Source organism: Python bivittatus, unplaced genomic scaffold (genome assembly GCF_059951505.1).
Source record: "Python bivittatus isolate LINGU-HERP-01145 unplaced genomic scaffold, Pbiv_v1 ctg000340_np1212, whole genome shotgun sequence".
In the NCBI taxonomy this organism is placed as follows: domain Eukaryota; kingdom Metazoa; phylum Chordata; class Lepidosauria; order Squamata; family Pythonidae; genus Python; species Python bivittatus.
This window is the reverse complement of record NW_028277056.1, coordinates 28,574,710-28,597,455: the sequence shown is the minus strand read 5'-3', so window position 1 is coordinate 28,597,455 and position 22,746 is coordinate 28,574,710. Positions and strand designations below refer to the sequence as shown.

At 36.9% G+C, this 22,746-nt stretch overlaps 1 protein-coding gene across 3 annotated transcripts in view; it reads right to left on the bottom strand.

Moving 5' to 3' along the window:
* The window catches only part of ZBTB20 (zinc finger and BTB domain containing 20), a 527,488-nt gene extending 525,461 nt beyond the window's left edge, over positions 1-2,027 (bottom strand). The window contains exon 1 of one of the 3 annotated variants that reach the window (XM_088140752.1): positions 1,649-2,027. The gene's annotated coding sequence lies outside the window, so the exon portion shown is untranslated. The remainder of the gene's footprint in view (positions 1-1,648) is intronic. The other 2 variants (XM_088140754.1, XM_088140753.1) reach the window with 2 other exon arrangements.
* Positions 2,028-22,746: the final 20,719 nt, after the last annotated feature.

Genomic DNA, 22,746 nt, shown 5'->3' with positions numbered 1-22,746 from the left:
AGCAACCTCAGTAAAGGTGAGCACCTTATCAATTTGTTTTTTTTTTTAGAAAACCTTACAGGGCTATTATTTCTAAGTACACAACACTGGTAGCATCAAAAACTTATTCTGAGAAAAGGACATGAATGATGCAAATAAACTCCATTACAAAGCTAGCTGAGTTAGCTTTGAGGCCTCTGATATCAAGAAAGGCCTAATACGATTTAAAATAAGAACAGTCTCTTGTTATTTAATAATCTTGGATTTTAATGGATTGTCACTGTTGAAAAATAAGGGTTTTTTTCACTGCATTTAAATGTAAGTGCATACTAAATAAAAATACTAAGTATTAAAAACTTAACTCCCCCTAATTAGCATTTATTTTCCAAAGCATAGTAATTACTCATGGTTTCTCCAGAATCTTTTACACAACTCCCTTGTAGTTTCTCTAGTTATGTTTTTATACAACCAGGACAGTAACAGTTTTACTCTGTGGCAGCCCTGACACAAATTCAGGCTTAAAAGCCATCAAATGGTTCAGTTTAAAGAGACTTAAAAACAGAAGGGGGGGGGAAGCTCATTTGAAAAGCTGCTCAAAATTTTTTCAATAGGGTACACGCATACTTCACCTTCTTTTTTTGGAAGAATAAAAATAAACTTACAACCATTTCAGTGCCTGAAGAATATGCAACTCATAAGATGAATTTTAAAAATTATATAATATACACTGGGTACAGTACACTGTAAAATGTACCACCTCCCTTCAGTAACACAGAGCAAAACACAGAGTGAAGACTAGAAGGGAGAGAATCAGCTGAGAAGAGTACTGTATACAAAGCAGGGGGTTGGAAAGGGAGAAATCAAGGATACTAGCTCCTTTTTTAAAAGTTTGAATTCTTATATTCTCTTTAATATAATAAATAAGTAAAATTAAAGACCCTTTTTTCTATCCGACAAACTAGGAGCAATATATTTCTAAAGATATCAGCTGGGAGAGATACATATACAACAATGCATCCATTCCCAAAATATGAATTTTATTTTAAAAAAAAACCCTTTCAGAATAGTAAAACCTACATACCAGGTTGAAATGTGTTTTTATACATAGGAAATATGGACTTTAAACTTACATACACCAAACAAAGAGCAGTCACTGTAATCTCTGGTCGCCGGCATTACAGTTAAAACTCGTTTACAAATACTAACAAAAAAAATCCAAAAACATGTAACAGTAAACAAGGAGTACATGATATATGGACAGACAGATGGAACTGCATAAACAGAAAGGGGAAAAAAAAGCAGAAACCCACCAACATACGGAGAGGGTTGTTTTAAAAGAGTGAAAGATATTGATTTACTTGGAACTAGTGTTGGAAAAACAAACATATTTGTTTCCTTCACTGATTTAAAATAAAAAAGTAATTAAAGTGAATTATAAAAAAGCATACCCAAGGGGGCAGGCATTTATGGAGAAGCAGGCCTATATGTGTTCCAAAATGTAAGCCCACTAACAGGTCTCACAAACTTACATCACTAAAATATAAATTAAAAGCAACAAGAGATGAGATAACAGAGGAGTATCAAGAGGAATGGGGTGCTGTGGGGGGAGGAAGGACATTTTTCTCTCTCTTTCTTTCTTTTCATTTTTTATAAAAGTTGGTTGGCCTACCTTGCTCCCCAGTCCTCAGTCTGGCTCCTCATAGTCGCTGTCTCCCTGGAAGTGCAGTGTGAATGGTAATGACTGCCTGTCTCCCTAATGAGTCCATTTTCCTGCTCTTGATGTTGTGTATATACACACACTGCAACCTACCTTACAAACCACAGAGACGGGAAAGGGAGAGGGGGAGAGAGAGAAAGAGCAAGCGAGAGTGTGAGAGACAGAGAGAGAGAGAGAGAAAGACACAGAGAGAGACAAAGCCCTCCTACCAGACAGCAGACAAGCCTCCTTCCCTATCTAGCAAAATACAACTCGGCTAATGCAGCAACAGGTTCAGCGCTGCCAGACTGAGACTGTGTAACAGAAAGGGTATATATATAGTAGAGACCAAGATTGCTGGCAAACATATCGTTTAATGTCAGCTGGCCCCACCTTCCTTATTTATGTTACAGGATGTTGGAATGCATTGTTCCAGGCAGTCCATGTAATTACCATAAATGCATTTTTTGTGCATATTAGTAGGAAGGATTGAACTGCATCAGCCACTCTGCTTTGTAACCTGATAGCTTTAACACACGCATGGAAGGTGTAAACATATCTCTTTTGATAGGCAAACTACACAAAGCTCACTAAAGCTGGGCATGAGATCTTTTAAGAAAGCAACTACTGAAGATAGATTTCCCAAGACAATAGTGAAGCATGGAAAACTGATCTTGTTGGAGATGAAAGCTCTAAAAGATGCTGCCAGTGCGCAAATTAAAAGAAGGCCATTATCCCAGCTTTTCCTCCCACCCAAATTACTTACATACATATATTAACATGGGTATAATAATACCCTCCACTTATAACTGAACAGGTGCAAATTTACTACAGTTTGTAGTGCAAGACATACTATAAAAAGGGTAGAAATAAACATTTTTTTTTCATTGCAAATAGGACATAGTTATTAAAATTCAGATATAAAACATTCAGTTCAACTCACTTATGAGTGAGGCTACATGAAGGGAAACTAGCCACATCATTGTTTGGACAATAAAATATGTTAAATATGTCTCTCATTTAAAATACCTATACCCTCAAATCTATGCAGATTCAAAGGCAAGTAAATGTTTAGTTTCATCTGAAAAGGGTCTACTGACTTTTTTTCATATTCCCTTTCCAAACTGTAAAAGCAGAAGATACTTTTCACATAATAACTCTAACATATACTATATTTAGCATATATTTACTATATACTGGATTTGGCTTGGCCATGCAACAAAGCTACTAGACTTATTTCCAAGTAAAAGTGAGCCACTCTGAACTTTCAGTTTGCAGAAACAAATTCTATCAAAATATTCCAATAACATGTGCCCCTTAAGTTTCCATAACCTTCTAGAACACACAACATGCTCAATTTTAATTTCAGCACAGCAATCTAATGCAGCCTTTCTCAACCTTTTTACCCTGGAGGAACCTTTGAAAGAGTCTTCAGTTCTCAGGGAACGCTTGCATAAAAATTGCAAATATACATACACACACAAAAATTTCACAATACAATTCACTTCTAACCTACACAATCCACATTGTACAATCTTTACAACAACAGCAAAGCAGCAGGCCAGCAGCTGAGCCATCATGCAGAAAAATTTCCACGTCTGCAAGCACTAGCGTTGTGTGGTGCACAAAGATCAAAAAACGATGTTTATTTTTCCCCAATCACAAGTTATTGCAGAACCCCTAGAGTATTTGCACAGAACCCTAGGATTCCACAGAAACCCAGTTGAGGAAAACTGGTTTAATATTACAAAAAACCAAGAATCATCAAACTGACAGCCACTCTACAGCAATGTACAAACACAGGACCACACCTAGGTAAGTATGTATGTGATGCACATTATGTATGTATGTCTTGAGTAGATTCCCCCGGAAGTTCATTTGTCTACTCATGATCACAGAAAGGCCCAAAAAGTGAAGATGAGTCACAGTCTTATCAACTCCAACCACTGATCATGCTGGAGAAACTAAGAGGTGTTGGAGTCCAACAACATATGAAGGACCATGAGACCCTATCTCTAAATTTGACAACTTCCACATAAATATATGCCGTCCAGAGTCACCTGTTGGGGGAGATGGGCGGCATACAAGTTTAATAATAAATAAAATAAATAAATAAATAATATATAATTGCAATTTTTAGAAGTCAACAAACTTTTCTTCCTCCCAGATCATTTTTACCTAAGAGTATCCACTACTGTTAGAAAGATGAGAGCCATATTATTAAATTTTGAGGTCTTTCTTACTTTATCTATTTCAGATAAAAAATGGGCAACTACTTGTACTGGTATGTGCAACACAATATTGAACTTTATATCAGGAATATAGCTCACAATATTAGGCATACCATATCTGAACTACAAAAATCCAGATGACTACTACAGTTAAGGTTTTCTGTATATATTTGCTGCCTTCTAGTCATCATCCAGATTTTTTGCAGCTTATATCTGATAAACCTAATAATATACATGCATGCATCAGAGAATGACCAAGATAGAATTCAGTATCACCACAAACCCAAGTTTAATATACAAGTTCAAATACAAAGTAGATACAGTCCTAAGATGTTCCCACATTATGACTTTCATTAACAGACTAGCTTGGAAATGAGTGCAAGTGAACAAATGCTATAGCTTTGAACAAAAACTTTCCTTACTAAATCAGACAATTGGTTTATCTGCCTTAGAAAGAAGTTCACATTGACTACCATCAAGACTCCAAGCTATCTTGTCTTGCCATAGAAGGTTTCTGGTAAAGGTACCCAGAGTAATGATTTCAACATTGTCACAATAAATTCTGAGGAACAGAGTTATGATAATTTTCAGTAAAGGTAATAACATATTTGCCAAACTCAATCTTCAAATTGTATTTTTACATTGTCCCTTTGAGGTAGGAAGGAACCCATCCTCTCATTCTTGGGTAAGTGCAATTCGGGTAAAGGTAAAGTTGCCTAGGATATTTTTTTCAATTTCCCAGTCCAGTCTACATCCCTAATATTCCCTAGATGTGTCCCATCCAAGTACTAACCAAGCCTAATCCTCCTTAGTTTTCAAGCTGAAAGGGTCAGCCAGGTGCTGCCATCTGCTTAGGCGTTACAATACGTAAGCAAACACGTAAATACAAGAAGTCCCATTTCCTTAGTTATGTTTTAATTATTTAAATAATTGATTTACTAATTTTCCACTTTGTCAACTTTAGAGAACCTAAGCAACTTACCAGTGACATAGTCAAATTTCATGTTTCCTACCTCAGAAATGCAAATCATTATGTCTTTTAAGATTTCAAATCCCCTCCCAGCCATCCTTTCTGCTCTGGCAGTGGAAAAGAAGGGGGGAAAAGTAGTTTCACACCTCTCTCCATTCTGGCACACAGTTCAGGCTATAAGTCAAGCACCAGGACCACTGGGAATTATCTTTTTTCATAGCTCTGATAGCACAATAATATAAAGAATTATTTTTTTTGTTCTGTTTACAGCCATAACAGCAACAAGCCAGATGAGCAGGATGGTCAGAAGTAAGAGAGTCTGCAATCTCAATCCAGATGGCCTGGATTGAAATAAAACTTTATTATTAAAGTCAAAATCCCACAATATTAAGTATAAGGCATACAAAAATCAAGGATAATACTCAAATAGTAACTATACTGAGACAACCTGTAACTGAATTCTCAAATTTTACAGGAATATTATCAAGTGCCTACTGTTCTCTCTTGTTGTGTTTCACTTGTTGCATACAGATTTTGGCAGCACTATATGTAATGCCTGTAGAGAAAGGAGGACATAATAATCATCTGTTTGGCCAGGAAAATTTGTTAAAAATTAATTTACTCTGATTGACCCTATAATAGTAAAATAACTCTTCTGACTACATATGACCTATATGGACATGTTCATTTCTCATACCGAATCTTATTAAATTAGTTTTCTAGCAAGACAAGTGGAAGTGTATTAAAGTTGGACCCAAGAGCTATACTGCATCTAGGTAACTACAAGGTACTGAGAGAGTTAGCTCCACACTAATATTGTCTCCAAAACCTACTGTCATTGGAGCTTTAGATAATTTTGCAATTATGTGACCGTAACTCATTATTTTAGAATCACTCTAGCTTGTTTATATTTCATGGTTACACAAGTTCTTATGAAGACCATACAATGGCAATTTGTTCAATGAAGCTTTTTTCCAGTCGGACTGATACTTGTCATGGATTGTTAAGGCAACCAAACCTACTGGGCAAAAGTTGAGCTTTAGCCAGAAATGGAAAATTTCCTTACAAGCTGAAGTCTCCACTGTATGTTGCTCTTCTTCTGGTTGCAAGACTACATTCAGCAAACATCTGGGAATCTGGAACACTGTTCTCAAAATTGTTGACTGAACTGACTCCAACAAAGCGTAGGTGGAATATGAGAAAAAAATTCAGCACTTCTTTGCACTATCAGCATTGTGGGTTCAATCTGAGCCTTCCTCTTGTCTAAGGTACAAAAAACGATAGAACATCCCGCTGCTTGATATTATTACTCTTCGTTATTTGTCATTTGCTTATTCTACATCTCTTGGCAAACACTGTAATCAGTGTTTTCTAGTAAATAACCTGGTGTTGGTTATCAGAGCAATATTAGGAAAGGTCCCCTTACATTATCCTAAAACAAAATTGAGGTTGGGATAAAACCATTACATTGCATATAGCAGGAATGACAGACACTTACTAGCTACCTTGGGTGGATGAAGATCTAGTTTGAGCTGATGCTTGATAATGGAGTTAGCATAAAAATTAAAAAGGGTATAATATAAATCCCCACTTAGCTGCTTTCTGTATAGGAACCAAGTCTGAAAACTGCCCTGTGGAGTTCATCTTACATGCATGCTTATCTTTTTGTGCAATTTATAAATGTGGAGAAAACAGCTATCTCTAGTTAAAAACTTGAGCATTTCCAGCAAAGCTTCATAAAGTGATGTGGAGGGGTTGTTGGTGTATTTTTCCACCATGTGTAATACCAGTTCTTGATTTTTGGCCACTCCCAATTTCTGATCTTGGAAAAAAAGTTTGAATTTTCAAGCTCAGTTCTAAACCTAACTGGACCAATTTATCCCATTCCATCCCATTCCCAATTGCATCCCATGCAATTTTAATTATATTTAAAGAGAGAAATACTCCAGCCATGCAAATATATCATAGGACTAGGAATTGTAGACACACATTCCAGGCAATGTACATATCACTATCCTTGGGTAGCCAGTCTACTGACTAACTTAAATTACTGCGCTGCTGCTTAAGTACAATCCTCCGCTTATGAAGGAACACAAGACTGGCTATTTCTTCTTTTCTTCTCTCATTACTTCTCCCATGGAATTGGGAATGAAGGAAGACAAAAGTGGCTATTTCTTGTTTTCTTCTCTCATTACTTCTCCCATGGAATTGCTAAAAGCTGAAGTCATTTCACTTTCTCCTAATGAATTGGAAAATAATCCACCAACCCAGGAGAAAGAAATAACTAAGGCCAGAGAAAGCAGGGAATGTAGCTTATTTCTTCAGCCACAACTGAGGAAATGATTCACAGGGCTGCTCACCTCATTCTGTTCTTTGGGAGGTCAAAATAGGCAGTTCTGGAATAAATTCCATACATTCTTGCATTTAGAGTCTAATATGTGAATCAGCTCCAAATCAACATGCTTCACACAGTTCTCATAATTTTAACTAAATCATGCCCATAATTGTTTCTCATACTTACAGCCAACCATACTATGGAACTGATATAATTAGCATTTCCTTTAAATAAAGGTTCAGATGAAATATATACAAATAACGTGTGTGTGTGTGTGTGTGTGTGTGTCTGAGTTCTTTAGGAATTGTTGGATGAATGCAATTCTGCTGTATCCTTTATTAATTTCAATACAGTGAAATTTTGCCTACCTGCTTTATAACCAAAGATTGCAGAACATTTCTTTATTTTATCTTTAGCATGTCATTTACATCTAGCCATCTCCATAATTAGTTTCCTTCTTGATATATTTAAATAATTTTAATTGTATTTCTTAATGATTTTAGTATTTAAAATATTTTTTACTTTAGTTTTATTGAGAGCTTGCTTTAACAGAAAAATAAGTTTACAGACTAAGTTAATACAACTCATCTTGAAGTACTGTAGGAATAGAAAAATTCTCTAGTGTTATTGAATAGAAAATTTTACTGAATTCAAAGACATTCATTCTGAATCTGATCAATTCTTTAATCTGGTGCTATTTAAAGAGCATCTAACTTGTTTGCTTGCACTAAATAATTATCAGCTCCTCAAGTACATATTAATAATTTTAATAGCCAAATGGTCTAGGATAATTAGCTCAGTATGCTCCCCAAACTTCTACCTCAAAGTATAAAATATTATTGTTAATAGAAAGAATCACCTTGGAGCTTAGTGCGGATTGAAAAGGTATCTTAGGAGTCTTTTTCCACATAAAAGTATATTGAACCTTTCATTTCAACTCTCAGAGCATTCACTAATTTAGATTGTTTCAAGTTCACAACATTCCTGAGCATGGCAACCAACTGGTGTAACCAAGTAGTTTTGTTTTTGTGCTAATAGTTAGTTTTTCATTTTGAAAAAAAACAAGAAAAACCAGTGAGGCTGCTAGTGCAGCTATTTGAACATTTCTTTCCAAACTACCAAAACTTAAAATGGCTGTAAATGTTAAAAACATAGTATGATAACTACTAACATACATTCAATTTATTATGGGCTCTGTGCTGTAGCCTTAAGGTCTGCAGCTCCCCTTTAGGTTAAATTGATGTCATATTTATGTCAGAATTGCAAACTTTTAATGCATGAAATATCTTTAAAATATAAGGAGAAAGTTTTCCCAACTTGCATGTTTTTTTAATAACTTACATAGGGTACTTACATTAAATATCAATCTAAGGTTGAGCTGCAACATTTCTTTTGAAGTTGCATTTTATATCTTCTCATGGTCTGCATACCATCCAATCTGTATTATACCGTCTTAGCTTCCATGTGCAGAAAGATGGGATATAAATAGGAATTGGATATAATTTAATACAAAACCATTTGGGCCCAACTTACTGTGAAATTTTATTTATATGCAAGATTTTTATATGACCTTGTAATAGCAACCTATAATATAAAACATAAAATAATAAATAATATATCAAAATAAAAATGCATAAAATTAAGATGACTAGTTGACCACAGAAGAGAAGAAAGTATATTAAGAGACTCAACATCTAAAACAGAATTTGGCCAAGTTCACACAAAACGGTACTGTAAATCAAAATTTTGTAGACTACCTCCTGGTTCTGGAATATTAAAGCTAGTCCAGATGGTAGGAAGACCCAAGTGGTAGTAAAGTAAGCTTTGATTCTCCATATGGGTTTATTATTATTATTTTTTGCAGTATTGATACCATAGTTTCAGGACACAATGCAAGAGTTAGCTTTGACCTACAAAAGCTATACAAGTCTTGGAACTAGAGAAACCTCAAGGGAGATTTGAATGCTACTGTGTGAAACTTCACTATACAAATTCTGCCACCAAGGCCTTCAGTTATTTCCAAATCCAGCTTAACGCAATCTGCTTTGGTATGCTCGATAACATGTTATTTCAAGCAGTTTTATTTACCATGTATAGATTTTTTTCTCTTAATAAAGAGCTATTAAAATATTTTTATACTCTTAAGAATTTGTTCAGATTCTTTGTTAACTTTATGTCTTTTTGGGGAAAGAGACCTTGACTCTGCTCGTCTTCCCATCATCTAATGTAAAGTGAATGACAATCAGAGATGGAACAGTGACACTGTCTTTAAAACTTTTCAAAGAGAGCTAGCTGTTACAAAATTTTATTTAATATAAATATACACAAGCCTTATTTGATTTTTTCTTTTTTTACATTTTAGAGGCTAATTTTAATTATTGATTCTATTTTTACCAAGAACTCATCTGATTCTTGTAGTTTTCTACTGATCATTTATTGTATTTTATGAACAGTGGGGCAAAAAAAGTATTTAGTCAGCCACCAATTGTGCAAGTTCTCCCACTTAAAAAGATGAGAGAGGCCTGTAATTTTCATCATAGGTATACCTCAACTATGAGAGACAAAATGAGAAAAAAAATGCAGAAAATCACATTGTCTGATTTTTAAAGAATTTATTTGCAAATCATGGTGGAAAATAAGTATTTGGTCACCTACAAACAAGCAAGATGTCTGGCTCTCACAGACCTGTAACTACTTCTGTCCTCCACTCGTTACCTGTAGTAATGGCACCTGTTTGACCTTGTTATCGGTATAAAAGACACCTGTCCACAAACCTCAAACTCCAAACTCCACTATGGCCAAGACCAAAGAGCTGTCGAAGGACACCAGAAATAAAATTGTAGACCTGCACCAGGCTGGGAAGACTGAATCTGCAATAGGCAAGCAGCTTGGTGTGAAGAAATCAACTGTGGGAGCAATAATTAGAAAATGGAAGACATACAAGACCACTGATAATTTCCCTCGATCTGGGGCTCCATGTAAGATCTCACCCCGTGGGGTCAAAATGATCACAAGAACAGTGAGCAAAAATCCCAGAACCACACGGGGGGACCTAGTGAATGACCTGCAGAGAGCTGGGACCAAAGTAACAAAGGCTACCATCAGTAACACACTACGCTGCCAGGGACTCAAATCCTGCAGTGCCAGACGTGTCCCCCTGCTTAAGCCAGTACATGTCCGGGCCCGTCTGAAGTTTGCTAGAGAGCACTTGGATGATCCAGAAGAGGATTGGGAGAATGTCATATGGTCAGATGAAACCAAAGTAGAACGTTTTGGTCTAAACTCAACTCGTCGTGTTTGGAGGAGAGAGAATGCTGAGTTGCATCCAAAGAACACCATACCTACTGTGAAGCATGGGGGTGGAAACATCATGCTTTGGGGCTGTTTTTCTGCAAAGGGACCAGGACGACTGATCCGTGTAAAGGAAAGAATGAATGGGGCCATGTATCGTGAGATTTTGAGTGAACACCTCCTTCCATCAGCAAGGGCATTGAAGATGAAACGTGGCTGGGTCTTTCAGCATGACAATGATCCCAAACACACCGCCCGGGCAACAAAGGAGTGGCTTCGTAAGAAGCATTTCAAGGTCCTGGAGTGGCCTAGCCAGTCTCCAGATCTCAACCCCATGGAAAACCTTTGGAGGGAGTTGAAAGTCCGTGTTGCCCAGAGACAGCCCCAAAACATCACTGCTCTAGAGGAGATCTGCATGGAGGAATGGGCCAAAATACCAGCAACAGTGTGTGAAAACCTTGTGAAGACTTACAGAAAACGTTTGACCTCTGTCATTGCCAACAAAGGATATATAACAAAGTATTGAGATGAACTTTTGATATTGACCAAATACTTATTTTCCACCATGATTTGCAAATAAATTCTTTAAAAATCAGACAATGTGATTTTCTGGATTTTTTTCCCCATTTTGTCTCTCATAGTTGAGGTATACCTATGATGAAAATTACAGGCCTCTCTCATCTTTTTAAGTGGGAGAACTTGCACAATTGGTGGCTGACTAAATACTTTTTTGCCCCACTGTAAGCCACTCTGAGAACTGCCTTCTAATAAAGGGAAAAGCTTAACCTGCCATTGTATGGGTAACAGAAAACCTGCTTTCTTGTGAGTAACTGTCCTGAAGTTTCACAGCCACAAATGAAAGGATCTGGGTTTTGCACCTCCCAATATAGTTTTCATATAAGTTCTACTGAAAAGTGGTTCATAACAGAAGTGACATTACCTGAGATGACCAAGATTATATTGAAGTTAGAATAGTAGTAGTAATAATAATAATGGATAATCAAGTGCCTAGAAATAACAGGAGTCAGTAGAAACATCAGACGTTTTGTGCAAAGATCAATGGCACAATGGAAGTCACAGTTGTTGGTCAATGGTGATAGACTGGGAGAGGTTAACATCAAGAGAGGAATCTTTCAAGGAGACTCACTACACCACTGCTGTTTGTCATTGCACTGATTCCTCTGTCAACAATACTGAACAAGTCAGGCCATGTATATCAAACATCAAAAACATCTGCCAGGTTATTCCCACCTCCTTTACATGGACAATCTGAAGCTGTATGGAAAAACACCATCTGAAATAGAATCACCACTCAACACTGTCCAAATATACAGGCAAGATACTGCAATGGAGTTTGGATTGGACAAATGTGCCACCCTTACCATCAACAGGGGAAAAATAGTGAAAACTGAAGGAATCAAAATGCCCTATGGAAATAACATCAAGAGTCTGGATGAAGAAGATCACTACAAATACTTGGGCATCCTTCAGGCTGACAACATCAAGCACACTGAAATCAAAAAGGAGTTTAGTAGTGAATACACGAGAAGAGTGAAGAAGATCGTAAAGTCCAAACTCAGTGGCAGAAATACCATCAAGGTGATTAACACTTGGGCAATTCCAGTCATTTGATATACAGCTGGAATAGTGGACTGGAGTCAAGTTGAACTAAAAGCCCTAGATAGGAAGACCAGAAAAATAATGACAATGAATCATGCCCTTCTTCCACACAGCAATGTTGACAGATTCTACTTACCAAGGAGCATAGATGGGTGTGGAATATTACAAGTACACCAGACATTTGAAGAAAAGGGCACTGGAAGAATATCTGAAGGACAGTGAGGAAGATGCACTGAAGCTAGTACACCATGAAGCTTTACTGAATATCAAAGAAACCAAACTGGCCTATAGGAAAGACCAAATGAAGAATAGAAAAGAGACATGGCAAGACAAAGTATTACATGGTCAGTACAAGAAAAAACTAGCAGGCAAAGCAGATAACAACAGGACCTGGCAATGGCTAAGGGCAGGAAAATTGAAGAAAGAAACAGAGGGGCTAATTATGGCTGCACAAGACCAAGCCTTAATAACAAATGCTTATAAAGCTAGAATCGAGAAGACAGCAACGGACAGCAAATGCCACCTCTGCAAAGAAGCTGAAGAAACTGTGGACCACCTAGTTAACTGCTCCAAGAGGATTGCACAAACTAACTACAAACAATGGCATGACAAAGTAGCAACAATGGTGCATTGGAATATTTTATATTTATTTATTTATATTTCAAATGTAGATACCTGCAAGAGATACCATTTGCTTGCAAGCAAGAAATGGTGGGACCACCAAACAGACAAAGAAAAAGAAAAAGAAGAAGCTAAAGTGCTCTGGGACTTTAGAATTCAAACAAACAAGCACCTGCCACACAACACCCCAGACTTAACAATTGTTGATAAGAAAGACAAAAAACTCTGGATAGTGGACATTGGAATACCTGGAGACAGCAGAACAGAAGAGGAAGAACTGGAGAAAATCACAAAATATAAAGACCTACAAATAGAAGTAGAACAACTATGGCAAAAGAAAGCAAAGATAGTACCAATAGTTATAGGTGCCTTGGGTGCAATCCCAAAACATCTGGAGCACCAACAAAATCACCATCAGTCAATTGCAAAAGGCAGCTTTACTTTGAACAGCTTATATCCTGCAACGAAACTTTTAACACCATCAAACAACAACATCTGCCTATCCCAGGTCCTTGGGAAGTACTTGATAGATGGATAAAAATGCCAAATCTAGTCTAAACATCTGGCTGACTGTACAACCAACCATATTAATAATAATAATATCAATTGATACAGCCGGCCATCTCAAATTCATGACTCTGAGTGGCTAAGAGTGTTTAAAAAGGATAAAAGCATTAAAGAAACATACACATAAGAACAGAAAAACAGAAACCATACTCATATAAGACAGCAGCTAGGAAAAAAAACCAGACCCATCAGTCACAAATTAACATAATCAGTGCATGGGCTTATTTCCACCTCCTGACCCCCAGGCCCGGTGACAAAAGTAACTTTTTAAAACCTTACAAAAGGCCAACAGGGTCAGGGCCAATCTGATCTCCAGGGGATCCCAAAGGGCAGGTACCCCAACAAAAAAGGCTCTTCACTTGGGCCCCGCCAGATGGTGTTCCTTAGCAGATGGAACTCAGAGCATGCCCCTTCTGCCAGACCTAATGGGATAGGCTGACATAATCAGGAAGAGGTAGTCACTCAAATATCATGGTCTTCATAAAATGAAGGGCTTTATAGGTTACAACCAGCACCCTAAATTGAACCCACAAGCAAGCAAGCAACCATTACAGCTTGCGGAGCAGAGGTGTAACATGCACTAATCAAGGAGCACACATAACTGCCTGCGCCACCACACTCTGTACCAGCTGTAGCTTCTGGATGCTTTTCAAGGGCAGCTCCATGTAGAGCACATTGCAGTAGTCCATTTGGGAGGTAACTAAAGCATGAGTAACTGTGAGTAGGGCTTTGTACTCCAGGAAAGGGCACAACTAGTGCACAATGCTAAGCTGTGCAAAAGCCTTCCTGGTCACAACTGCCACCTGTTCTTCACACAAGATTTGAGAGTCCAGGAGGACTCCCAGATTGTGCACTGGCTATGCTTGGGGAAGTGCAGCCCCATCCATAACTACAGATGGAAAATATCCAGAACCAGGGGGCCCTAATACCTAAAGCCACTCAGTCTTGCTAGGGTTGAGCTAAAACTTGTTGTTGCCCATCCAACCCCCTCCCCCTTCCCCAGTCTCCAGATAGAACTGCTACAGCATCATTTGGGCAGCCAGGGATAGAGATATAAAACTGGATGCCATTGGATAATCTCACCCTGCGGCTTCATGTAGATGTTAAACAAGAGAGGAAAGAGAACGAAGATCCCACAAAGCAAGGACCATGGGCTTGATCTCTCCTGCCCAGTCAACACCAATTGGAACCAGCCCTGGAGAAAGGGAGAGAACCAGCACAATACAGTATTGTCCACTCCCAGTTCCCAGAGCTGATCCAGAGGGATACCATGACTGATGGTATTGAAAGCCACCGAGAGGTCAAGAATAACAAGGATGGGTGCACCATCCACAAGCGCAATCAATGCCATTTCAGTCCCATACCCTGAATCCTGACTGAAAATGGTCCAGATAATCCATTTCCTCCAGGATTTCATGGAGCTGCTGCATAACCACCTTCTCCACAACCTTCCCCAGAAAGGGAAGATTGGACACTGGATGAAAATTGTAGGGTCCAGAATAGTTCACAAGGAGTAGTGTATTAAAACTGCACACAAAAATGCACACATAAATGAAAGCATGCCTGTTACTAGAAATATATGAAAACTGGGAACATACAGAGTTTCACATGAAACAGTTGGGGTTTAAAAGCAAATCCTGAATAGTTAAGGCATCTCAGAGAGTTGAGGCATTAAAAGAAAGTCAAAATTTGGCACATAGTTTAACCAATCTGCTGTGATTATGAAACATCTGAAAATGGAGCATTTTGGCTGTTAGCAAATATTTGCTGTCGGCAAAATACAGAATCTGAAGTTTATCCAAACTCCAGTAATGGAGACCAGAACAGCCTATGCTAATATTTTGGGGAAAGAGCAATTTTACCTGCTTTTTCAGGGTACTAAATTATATAAAGAACCTCCACAGAGAGAAAATGCTTTAAGTTTTTCCTTAACACCCGAGAGGTTGAGAAGAGCTATGTAGCCTTGGAAGTAGGGCTAAACAAGCAACCTTGTATAGCAACTAGGAATGAGTTTCGATGCAGCCTGCTGGTAATAAGTGTCCATAAAGTTGCAGTCAGATTGTAGACCAGGGACAGAGAACCCATAATCCTCAGATAATGATGAACTACAACTGGCATCCTGTCCATTAGCCAATTCTAGCAGAAATTGTTGGAGATTGTCCCAGAAAGTGTATGTTCCTGTCAATCTTGGTAAAAAAGACAAAGTCAGTCTGAAGTTCTGCCACATAAAAGTTTTATATACTTGTTGGCAGACATATACAATTTGCACAATACCTAGACATAATGGTGGCTTTGTATAAAATTATCAATGCCACATATTACTCATGACATCAGTCATGACAAGTAGCTTCATAGAATTATGTACCTCCCTCAAAAAAAGGGAGGGGGGAAGAAACACTTTTAAAAAATCTAGCTGATCCCAGCTTTTCTTTAGCTTGGCTGCATCTTACCATCCCGTTTCCAGAGTGACAGCCTTAACTATTCAGTTGTCTCTAGTGGTGTCCTGCAGTGCGTATGCAACTTCATTCAAATGTGATGAGAAAGATACCAATTAAACAAGCACAAGAGCCCTGCAGTTTGCCAGTCTGATTCAAATTAGTTACCTGTATGAACAGATTAAAATTTGGGCTTTTTTACCCAACAAATAAAAAGAGGACAGTATATTTGATTTCTAACAGCAGGGGCCAACGAAAACGTAAAAGTATAATGCAAATGTACAATATCCCCATGGAATGTCTAGTTAAGGCATAATGAGAATTAAACAAGAGAAATAAAATGTAATGCAACATTTCACAACAAATCCTAATTCAAATAAGTAATATTTTACACCATTTTGATCTTTCTAAAGACTTCAAAGTTTATGCAAGAGGATCATTTTTTTTAAGAATGGGACATCAATATAAAAACTTCTGACATTAAACTTAGAGAACAGAAACCAGTTAAATTGAATTAGGAATGTGAAGAAGTCCCCAAACTTACCTCTACAAGGAAACAGCCCATTTGTGGATATTTACTCTGGATTTAGAAAATAGATGTCCCAGCAAAATGAAGGACGAATTTGCTATTAGGTGCTACGGAGGTTACCAAATTCAATCTCTATCCTTATTGGCAAAGTAGATAGCAAAAATTGAGTAAAGTAGATGAATTTGAAATATGCCAGCATTTGAAAGTAGCATTTTCTTTTACCAGCAATGAAAAGACCAGACATTGGGACAGGGGAATTTGAGCCAGAAAGCAAAAGAGATATACCTTTTGCTGGTGGAGATATGCCTCAACCTAGGCAGGTTGCCCCTTCATGCACCCAAGCAGAATGCTGCAGCAGGCCACGTGGTAAAAGAATTATAAATTCAGGATCTAGATCTAGTTATCTCTTTATTCCGATGTGCCTGAATTTGATAAATTCTCAATATTTATCAAATTAAATTAAACCAAATCCTACAAGAAGACATCACTGAGGTGGATGTTCCTCAACAAATCAATGTTTCATTTATTCTACATGAGATAGCATTATCCTCAAAAGAGCAACTTCATAGCCTGGAGGGTAATCTTAGATCTGGCTTTAACACTACTGATTCAAGCGGTATCAGCGGCACATGCTTTTTACCAGCTTTGGCTGATTTTCTACCTGTGGTCATCCTTTGGCAGGAATAATCTGCTTTGTTGCCTATTAATGAAACCCTCAGGGTATTATTTTAATCCAAGTGGGGCTGCCCTTGATCACAACTCTGAGCTTCAACTAGTACAGGTTAGCATGGGGAAAAATTAACTGGCTCAGTTGGACTTATTTATGTTATATCTATCTCAAAGAACTACACATTTATTTGTTTTAATTACCCCTTCTTCCTTCAGCTGCATATGTTTTGAGACTTCTGTGGAAGTTGGTAAGTGCCTTCTTTATCAGAAATGTATTATGTCATAACAAAGGAGCCTTGCTCATCTATTTCTTTTGTATTGGTACCCTTCTCTTTTCTAAGGTTCCTATATAGAAATGGTCATTTTTACAGTTACTTTGCTCTGATTTTTTATCTTGATATGCATTTCATTTCTTTTTTACATTGAATCATATTTGCCACATTATTACCCATTCACCCAATCTGGATTATTATTTTTTTTTAGAATTTCTGTCAATCCCTTGTTTCCACCAATAATTTAATGTTTTTTATTTACTAGAAATATTACTATAACACCTCAAATCATATAATACTTAGCAGTTTATGGCATAACATACAATACATATCTTATATTACAGTAAATGATAATTTACCAAAGGAATTAAATATCATTAACACATGAATACAAATTAAATAGCAAAGGCATAGGGATAAACAAACCAAAAAGGAATTAAGTTAATAATTATAGGTAAATGAAAATTACAATTAAGTTTTAAATAACATTGAATCTTGACCATGCAGACACACATTGTCCAGGATTTCCTTTACCCTGTGTAAAGGCTGAGATCAAACCAGCCTTTAGCATCTGGTACACAAGTATCTTTCTAAGAACACATGGCAAAAAAAATTAGCAATAAATCCAAATCTCTCTGTAGATTAAATTCTTTTTTTTTGGGGGGGGGGTATAATTAACAACACAATATCTTTAAATTTTAACTTTTTTCCAGGAACCTGGTACAACCAATATGAGCAAGCAAAGGTCATAAGCAAACCATATGTTTTAATGAAACTTTAGATTTATTGAGTTTCCAATATAAGAAGGTACATACCCCTTTTTTGAACATTTATTGAGAGATCCAGTAAACCATCATTTTTTGAATGACTTAATCTCATTTTAAAATTGTAAGAAACATATTCAACATTTTTAAAAAACTGGTACTACTGATATGGCCAAATATAAACTCCAACTCTTAATTTTATTGTAAATTATCCATATTTATTTTAGTAAAGTGCTTTAATTGTTGATAAAACTGAATATTTAGCCTCTAAATATACCCCAAATAGTAGGGATTTATGAGATAGCCAGTTGATGTCATTCAAACAAAAAACATAACGTCTGTTTTTGAATATACTGACACTCAGAAGTTTTGAGCAATTTATATTCTTTTTTAGAATATTTTTTCTAAACCTCTTTTAGAAGTTTTAATGACAATTAATTGATCAAGTGTTATAATCTCATTATCAGCCCATACTCTCTCCCAGAACATGGTTTTTCCAGTAGTAATATATGGCTGTGAGAGCTGGACCATGAAGAAGGCTGAGCACCAAAGAATTGATACCTTTGAACTGTGGTGCTGGAGAAGATTCTTAAGAGTCCCTTGGACTGCTAGAAGGTCAAACCAGTCAATCCTGAAGGAAATTAACCCTGGCTGCTCATTGGAAGGATTGATAATGAAGCTCAAGCTCAGATACTTTGGTCACCTAATGGGAAGAGAGGACTCTTTGGAAAAGACCCTGATTCTGGGAAAGATTGAAGGCAAAAAGAGAAGGGAATGGCAGAGGATGAGATGGTTAGATAACATCACTGAAGCAATGAGCATGAAACTGAGCAAACTCAGGCAGGCAGTGAAGGACAGGAAGGCCTGGCACGATATGGTTCATGGGGTCACGAAGAGTCGGACATAACAACTGAACAACAACAAAATAATCTGTAGCTTACTAGTTAATTAACTGTTGTTGTTTTTAATTGCCATTCCATAAAATAAGTTTTTAATCATTTTTTCAAACATTATATTCCAATCAACAAAATGATTAATGCTTCTTTCCAAATTAATGTTATAATGTTGCTATACTGTATTAATTTAGATAACACATTGAGGTTCAAATGTTTGAAAACTCTCTTATAGGAAAAAAAAAAAAGGACAAAAGAAACATTCAAAGACTCACTATTTATCTTCAGGGCTGAAACCCTGATACTTTTAGCATACACAACCCGAATCTTATTTGTTCTGTAGTCAATCTTGTATGCAAGCTGGCTTCTTGTTTTCGTGTCCCACAATGTACAAGAAATGCCCAAATAAACAGTTCTGGTGACTTAGACTTTTTCAGGACACAACTTGTGGCAACCATTTCTGCAATTGCAACAGAACTATTTTATAGCAATCACAATCACAAAAAAAGTAGTTGGTACTTGCAAAGTGGATCTTTCTCCATCCTTATTGTCCAGATAAGCAAGAGATAAAGTTACATGAGGGGAGAAAGCAGCATTTGCACAAGACAGCTGATCTGAAGGCTAGAGAACACCAGATTTTTATAATCTGCACAGCTGCATCCACAAGGAGGTGTGTTTAAAACAAGCAAGATGGCAGTCATGGCATCACAACCGAAGCCCTTTAGGAACCCCATACACACACCATTAAGTTACATTAAAACACTTGATAATAGAAAGTTGAAACACCAAATGCATAACTCCAGTATAAGCAGCAAGCAGCAATTTTAATAAATTATTGATGCACTCTACTAAGACACAGCTTTACATACCACACAGGAGGAAGAATGTAGTAATCCAGGGCTAAAAACTGTGCCATGGTTAGATATAAATGCAAATAAACACTACAAACAAAATATCATTTAGCCCCACCTTATTGTTGATTCAGTACTGTTAATGAGAAATGGCAACAGTACTTGCAAAGCTGTTGTGTATTGTTTGATGAGCAAAAACTTTCTTAAAACAAAGTTGAAAAGACGTTCCTACTGTAACATTTCCAATGTACTTGATGGGACGTATAGCCCAGTCATTTTACTAAAGTAAAATTCAAGATGTGAGAGGTTTATGTGTGCACCCACACATAAATAAACTGTCTGTGACACACAATTAAACTGTGCATATATTGTAGAATAATGTGCACATGTGGTACAATTAACATGTGTTTGTAAATGTACAAGCCTAGCTCTTGTAGCATTCAACATATTTCAGAGACATCTGTAGTGATGGGGGGGGGGAACGCAGCCTTTGCTATGAGTAAAAACAAGGCTGCTAATGCTCCTCTGTAAAGCTTGACTAATTAGCGTTCATAAAGCTCTTATAGGTCTTCATGCAAAAAAACACCAGAGCAGAGCATTAACCTCAAATGCTAAAAAGGCTCCAGTTCTTGCATCACAAGAGCACTGAAATACCTGTAGTTTCCATGACAGTCAATATCCCCAACATAATTTACAAATGATGAGAGCTATCCAAATAAAATAAACGTCTGCTCAGCAGAGTAAACAGAGACAGCTTTACCAGTCCCAATTTAAATGGCTGAGATGATCAATATGAGAATAGTAGTGGCCACAATGAAGCCTATATTAATTATGAAGAGAGTTATGAAAGAAATTCATCATTATTATGGGGATCACTGGAGGAATTTAATAGACTTGGCCAGTTCTACACAACTCTTAGGATGTTGGGGGTCAAATATGCTGAGTCCAAAATAAATTTTAATATTATCTAAAAGGAGCATTTTCTATCTAAGTTTCCAGAAATTCTAAATCCGTGTGCAAATCAATAACTTACCTTAACTCTTCATAAGCAGATCGACCCATATTTATTTATTCAGAAACTACATGCCACCCACTCTCATTTTGAAGCTATAGACAGCTTATAAGCACTCAAATACAGTAAAAACAAAACTAATAAACCATTAAAATCCAACAACATAAAAACTGTAAGAAACTATGAAAAATCTGAAAGAGTTTGGTAAAATAAAATACATCTCAAATTGTTTCCAGACCCCTCCTGAACTGTATCACAGAATGGCTTTAACTTGAGATTGTAATCCAGACCAGGCCCTATCATGGAAAAGACAGCATTACCTTTTGATATTAAGCATGTTTCTGATGGGACTTACTAAAGGTGCCTGGTTGAATATGAGTTTATAGGACTCTGGGACCAATCAGGTAAAATATTCTGAGATAGATTTATCAATATTTTTAAAATAAATATATGTACTCTTTAAAGGAATTCATGGCGTAATACATGATTGCAATTGTAGATTTATCTTTTCAAAGTGACTTTGTTTCTAAAAAATGCTCTGCAAGGATTATGTATTTTTTAAAACCTAAACCTAAGGTTTAGCCTACATACCATGAATAATCAGCATTTTCTAAAAGCAAATTAATAGGAAAGTACATAATCCGTGATTACAAGAAACAGAGGTATTCAGAATGTTTTGGTAATACTGCAAACCTCATTAGTCAGGACTATCTTTCTATATAACATATCTAACATGACTATAAATGCCTTAAGCAATATTGGAACACTCATAAAAATGGAATTTTAAAAGTACTGCAGGCCAGTTGAATTGACAAACTTTATGTCTAAATTGTTCCAACAACTTTCTGAAAAATATATGACTCTAAAGGTAGCCATTAGAAATCAGGAAATAAGACTATTTTAAATGAGACTAAATATGTCCTTATGTCCTTATATCCTTAATTTCCTATTTCTTTCAATTCTTAACTAGCATGACTTAAATGTTAATTTAAATGTTAATGGTTTAATTTCATAACAGGACATGGATATTTAGTGTATAAGATGCATATTTTTATGTATTTTTTCTGTTTCTATTTTTGCATATCATTTTTAAAAAAGAAATCAAGAGAGAGCCTATGATGAGCAACAGTGGGAAATGTGTCATGTTTCTGATAAATTTACACAAACAAATGTAAATGCAGTTCTTATTAATATACAGTCCTCGCTTAATAACCACAAAAGGGACCAGAACATTCATTAAATGGGGTGGTGTGATGGAATGGTTTGATGAAGGCCACGCTCGGGGAGATAAGCATTTCCTTAGCCCCCAACAGGAGCGTGGGACGGTTAAGAAGATGAGACTGGCACCACCCTAAGGAATTCATGGTGTTTTGGCTTGCTGGCTTGGGAAGTTTAGATTCAGTCTGGAGAGATTTCTGTCTGAGGTGGAAGCTAATAAACGCAACAGAACTGTATCTGTACTGTCTCGTGGAGTTCTTTGGGCTGAACCTGACAGGTAGTTGTTAAGCAAGTCACACCCACTTTATGACCTTTTTTGCAGCAGTCATTAAGCAAATCGCCATGGCCATTAAGTGAATCACACGGTTGTTAAGCAACTCACGCAGTTCCCCATTGATTTTGCTTGCCGGAAGCCAGCTGGGAAGGTCACAAATGGCAATCACATGACCCTGGGATGCTGCAACTCTGAGTGCGAGCTGGTTGCCAAGCACCCAGATCACAATTACGTGACTGTGGGAGTGCTGCAACAGTTGTAAGTGTGAGGACCGGTTGTAAGTCCCCTTGTTCAGCATTGTTGTAACTTCAGATGATCACTAAATGAATGGACATTAAGCGAGGACTATCTGTACAGAAGTTTACCTTTGTGCTGAAAAAGAAGTATGTATAGCTGTATAATTAGTACATAATATTGCTATTCATACATTGTACTGCTTGGTGTTTTTATGTGAGTGTACGCAGTGAAGAAAAGCTATGTGTAGTGATGGATGTGCATTATATGATGGTGCTTTTGCAA